This window comes from Chiloscyllium plagiosum, chromosome 28 (genome assembly GCF_004010195.1).
Source record: "Chiloscyllium plagiosum isolate BGI_BamShark_2017 chromosome 28, ASM401019v2, whole genome shotgun sequence".
Taxonomy (NCBI): domain Eukaryota; kingdom Metazoa; phylum Chordata; class Chondrichthyes; order Orectolobiformes; family Hemiscylliidae; genus Chiloscyllium; species Chiloscyllium plagiosum.
Window position 1 is genome coordinate 14,771,141 of NC_057737.1, and position 5,953 is coordinate 14,777,093.

Sequence of the window (5,953 nt, forward strand, 5' to 3'; positions counted from 1 at the left end):
GTCCTGCAGGCTAAGATAAAAGGTAGGGAGGAGGGGCTTGGGGGAGGGGCGTCGGAAATGTGATCGGTGGAAAGAGGTCAAGGTGAGGGTGATAGGTGAGACTGGGGTGGGGGCGGAGAGGTCAGTAAGAAGATTGCAGGTTAGGAAGGCGGTGCTGAGTTCGATGGATTTGACTGAGACAAGGTATTTCCCCTCCCCCCACCTTGTCTCAGTCTAATCCATCGAATTCAGCACCGCCTTCCTAACCTGCAATCTTCTTCCTGACCTCTCCGCCCCCACTCCAATCTGACCTATCACCCTCACCTTGACCTCTTTCCACCTATCACATTTCCGACGCCCCTCCTCCCTACCTTTTATCTTAGCCTGGACAAACTTTCCTCATTCCTGAAGAAGGGCTTATGCCCGAAACGTCGATTCTCCTGTTCCCTGGATGCTGCCTGACCTGCTGCGCTTTTCCAGCAACACATTTGCAGCTCTGATCTCCAGCATCTGCAGACCTCACTTTCACATCAAGAAGAATGTCTATTATTGCTGAGATAGATTGGTGCAGGGGAATCAAAAGCACATGCACTACTCTGGTCCCTTCATCCATTATCACAAGTTCTCAAGACACACAATCCTGATGAATGTACAAACAGTATGCCCAACTTGTCCTGTGGGGGGTGGGGAAGAGAAAGGGCAGGGCTCCATAGCAAATGACGTCTTCTACTGTACACCTACCCATCCCTCCCTCTCTCTTCAACCGGAGCTAGGCTCAAGACACATGTATAATGCTTCTCAGTATTCTGCCCAGAATTCCAGAGATTGGGATCCATTCCCTGATTGAGACGGTGCAGAAACTGACCTCAGAAAGTGTTCAAAGCAGCTTGCAAGCTGATATATTACAAACATTTGATCAACTGCAGCTTCTGAACATACATGAAAGACAACATTCACGTAGGGTTTACAGCTACATAAAGATTACACAAAATACTGGCCACATACAAAAGACAGCATTTGCACGCTTCTTAAAACAAAAAAAGTGTGCGCGCGCGCAGGGAGACAGTCAACTTCCCAGTTAGGGACCAAATAACCGACTCAAAATGCTCCCAGGACGGTACAAGAGGTTAGCACAGCACCAGGCACACCATCTCGGTTTAAACTTCCCCAGTATCATTATTCCACGCAGTTTCTAGCCTTAATGGTTTGCAGATGAAGCAGGGCACAGGCCAATTCCCCCCTGACGTTGGAACTCGGGAGTACAGTAAAAGGAAATGTAGCTGCAGTGTAGCAGGTCACTGTGGTAACACTTCCTACACACTGAATGGAGACTGTTACTTTCACCACGTTCTCCGGGCCGTTTTGGCTGTAACTCTTTTGCTGATCGATACCCCCCCATCGAAATGCTTTAATATGCAATGATGCTCACACATTCCCCATCCCACGGCCCGTGTACTTCAAATGGAATTTGTGACCGGGAGATTCACATTGTTGATTTTTTTTTGTTAAATTGCAAGGGACTATTATGATGTGTTGAATGCTCTCGAATAGTGGGGAGACTCCGCGAGGAATCAGCCCCCCAGCTCTCCCGCTGATGCTCCGAGCTGCGGACTATATTCATTAAAAGCAGTAAATATTGACAAGAAGCAACCCATCTGTCCTCTCCTCAAACTCGGATTATTGACTAGCTCGGTTCACAAATGCAGCGGAGTGTCGCAGTCACAGATATGTTAAAAATTACAAAAAAAAACCCCAAAGCGGTTGCATTTTCACTTCCATCTTCACTTTACATCTCGCCTCCCAACTTGCTCAACAAAATAAATGATGTTGGAGCCCAGTGGAAATTTTTCTAAGAGATATTTGGCGACCGCGACGATTTCAGGGTAATTTTCCATCCCCGGTCCAGTGTGTAATATTGACATGGATTAGTGTCTCTTTAAGACACCGAGGTTTAATACTCGGACTGAACTTCGCCCTCTCTCGTTTATTAATAGTTTTAATATTTATTTTACCTGGTTCTGCTGAGGTGCCATTCTACATCCACCTTCACTAGGCTTTAGTCTCGGAACGGCTCAGCACCGGTCTAGGGGGCTGTAAGCTTCCCTCCACAGTCTCCGGGATGAGACTGTGTTCACTGTCGATACTCCAAAGGCGAGTGGAGAGACGGGAAAACAGGAGCCAATACAGAACAGCACCACCTCCCAGCCTCTGAGAGCAACGTCACTCTGACCCCCCCCCGCCTCACCGAGCTGGCCAGCACAGAGGCAGAGCTGCAGTTACGATTTAAAGAGGCACATAGTTCCAAATTCTTGTACTGAGACGGTTCGAATTTTTTTTGCTGCAAAATCCACGCACCTTTAAATATTAAGCACGGCTCCGTTGAAAAAGCCCCTCAAAACGCACAGTATTTCCAATTCAATTTCTAACACCTAGATTTCAATGGTTTCCAAATGTACAATGAATAACTTTCAAACACGCAGCTGGAGATGACAAGCTGGAGTTTCCTGTGATTTGGAAACATCATTTGGGATGGGGGATATTAAACCTACTGACGGCTCTTGTGATCATGTCCCTACCTCTGGGACTGGAAACCTGGGTTCAAGTCCCACCCACTCTAGGGGTGTGTACTAATACCGAGAGTGTGGCGCTGGAAAACCACAGCCAGTCAGGCAGCATCCGAGCAGCAGGAGAATCTACATTTCGGGCACTAGCCCTTCATCGGGAATGAGGCTGTTTTATTCCTGATTATTTCAGGTCATTCCCGATGAAGGGCTTCTTGACTTGTTGTGCTTTTCCAGCACCACATTCTCGACACTAATCTGCAGTCCTCACTTTCTCCTAGTGTGGACTAATATGTCGAAACAGGTTGGTTAAAAATATTTGAACCCACTTCTTTCAGTTCCGCCTATCATCTACACTCATTAGGATGGGCTCATTGCCCAAACAAACAGTACTTTGTTTCAGGTTGAGAAGGGAAGATAGACAGAGTAGGTTAATAACTGGTTGAGATCTCAATATGTTATTATGTGATTGGATGATATAGTCACGTGTACAGATTTGGAATGCGAACTATGCAAATATGATTGGATGGAGATGGGCTCAGGAAATGTGTAAGCCATAATAGGAAGTTTATAATTTGTAAAAGCAATAATATTGGAGATGTACTCCATTTTCTTAATATGTACATCTCCTGCACATGCACAAACAAATATTTAACAGGGAAACACGAGTCTTATCTGGTTTAAGAGGAAATCAAGGGGCAAACTCACTCTTTAACGGAGTCTAATGACAGCAAAAGGACCTTTAACTTTTTTCTTGTGTTTCACATCCCTGATGGACAATTCCTGATTGAGAAAGTGAGGTCTGCAGATGCTGGAGATCAGAGCTGACCTGCTGCGCTTTTCCAGCAACACATTTTCAATTCCTGATGGAGCCAACATTGCAAACACTTCTGATAGTCCCAGGCCAAGTAGAACTACCATTAACTCGGAAGCATCCTGAACTGGAAATTACTTTTTCTAAAATAAAACCCTTCACAATAATATGATTTGCTGTTAGATTACACTATTTGACCAATCTAATTTAAAGGCTGTGTGATAAAATCAGGAAGTGCTGGAGAAACTCAGATTCTTGCAGATCCGAGGAGTCATATCCCACTCGAAACATTAATTCTGTTTTTCTCTGCGCAGATGCTGCCAGATCTGCTGAGTTTCTCCAGCAATTTCTGATTTATTTCAAATTTCCAGTATCTGCAATTTGCCTTCTCCAGAGACAATGTGGCTGGCCGTTGGAAATCTATTGATGGGGAAAAGGATCAAGATAGTATGAAGATAATTTTATGAGGACAGTATATTAGAAATCACAGTCCTGTACAAAAGTCCTTTGACCTGTTTGCCTGTGTCAAATGATGACTGTAGAAAACGTACTGTCTGGGTGCACAACTGCGCTGCCCAGCGCTGTAAGAAACTACAGAAAGTTGTGTGCACAGCCCAACCATCTCCCATCCATACACTTCCTGATGCCATGGAAAGGCTGCCAACATCATCAACGACCTATTACACCCCAGTAATGCTGTCTTCCAACCTCTTCCGTCAGGCAGAAGATAGAGAAATGAGAACAGCTTTTTTCCCTGCTGTTAATAGACTGATGAATGGACTCAACAAATAATGTTGATCTTGTTAATGCTGATCTTGTTTCATGCACCTCCTGTGCTTCACTCTGTCTAAACACCCCGTGATCTGTATGTCCTTACATACAATGATCCGTCTATACTGCTCACAAAGCTTTTCACTTCTGTACATGTGACAATCAATCAAATCAAATCAGGTGATCAGATCACCTAATATTGCCATTGTCGCCTCTGCTCTCTGATATGCACTTGGGTTTATTTTTCAACTTCCTTGAAATCATTAAGGAAGGATACATAGTTTATCAATTTTCTGAGCATTTTGAAACATTATCATTAATAAGCTGCTTAGATGTATCTGCTGAAAATGTGTTGCTGGAAAAGCGCAACAGGTCAGGCAGCACCCAAGGAGCAGGAGAATCGACGTTTCGGGCATAAACCCTTCTTCAGGAATCTTCCTGAAGAAGGGCTTATGCCCGAAACGTCGATTCTCCTGTTCCTTGGATGCTGCCTGACCTGCTGCACTTTTCCAGCAACACATTTTCAGCTCTGATCTCCAGCATCTGCAGTCCTCACTTTCTCCTCCTAGATGTATCTGCTATCAAGATAGAAGTAAAACAATGAGTGATCAATTTTTAACTGCCTTCATCTGATTTTAATATCTGAGACTCTTCAGGGACTAAAATATTTTTTTTTTGAAAAAGGAGAAAACACTGCCTTAGGATTGACCACCTGACAATTTTGAGAAGGAAACTGGGTTTGTAGCACAGAACTGGGATGAGAGGAGGTGGTGTAGGTGGGTACAATTAAAACATTCCTGATGAAAGGCTTATGCTCGAAACGTCAACTCTCCTGGCCACGGATGCGGCTTGACCTGCTGCGCTTTTCCAGCACCACACATTTTGACTCTGAGCCAGCCTTATTAAACCAATGTGAGATAAACAAAGATGGTCTCAGCTAAAACCAAAGTTTTATCTAAAGGCAACAAAACTCAGGTGAGAAGAAATATTCATCCGCCACCTTTCATGTACGTGTTTCTGGAAGTTTCACATATTTAGTTGAAATTTTCATGAATATTTTCCAACTTGAGAATCATCCCAGACATGGGAATACACAAATGAACTGTATTTCAGGAAAACAGCTTTTGGGCAAAACAGAGAAGAAAAATTGGTTAGTAACACAGAACTGGGATGAGATGAGGTGGTGCAGGTGGGTACAGTTACAACATTTATAAGGCTTCTGGATGGGTACAGGAACAGGAAGATTTATGACTCGATAACTCTATACCTCTCCCTCTCCCTTAGCCTTATGACAAACATCGCATGGTGATAAGGCAAATGGGGAAAAATCTATTCACCAGAAACTCAAGATATTACAGATTTTGTCACAGCTGTCAGGTTAAAATATAACATCCCAAGGACTCCAAAGACTTTTTAAAATGATGCACATCCTTGCCCTTTTTTGCACCAGAAACATACTTTTTAAACTTCATACGTATGTTTGTGTGTGTATTTGACGTCACGTTTTATTCTTCTTCTTGGGTTCAGTAAGTAATATAATTCCTTTTCTATCACTCAAGGAAACTTTGTATTTGGCTCCTTAATTTTAACCAAGTCATAAAGTTGTGCAGCTCAGAAACAGACCAACTCATCCATGCCGACCAGATATTCTAAACTAATCTAGTCCCATTGCCAGAAATTGGCCCATATCCCTCTAAACCCTTTCAATTCTTGTACCCATCCAGATGCCTTTCAAATGTTGTAATTGTACCTGCCTCTATTACTTCCACTGGCAGCTCATTCCATGCACACATTACTCTCGGTGTGAAAATGTTACCCCTCAGGTCCC

At 43.6% G+C, this 5,953-nt stretch overlaps 1 protein-coding gene across 2 annotated transcripts in view; it reads right to left on the reverse strand.

The window, feature by feature from the left end:
* Positions 1–2,614, reverse strand: part of dusp14 (dual specificity phosphatase 14) — a 35,411-nt gene extending 32,797 nt beyond the window's left edge. The window contains exon 1 of one of the 2 annotated variants that reach the window (XM_043718378.1): positions 2,335–2,614. The gene's annotated coding sequence lies outside the window, so the exon portion shown is untranslated. Of the gene's footprint in view, positions 1–1,991; positions 2,213–2,334 lie in introns of those variants that run through there. The other variant, XM_043718377.1, reaches the window with a different exon arrangement.
* Positions 2,615–5,953: the final 3,339 nt, after the last annotated feature.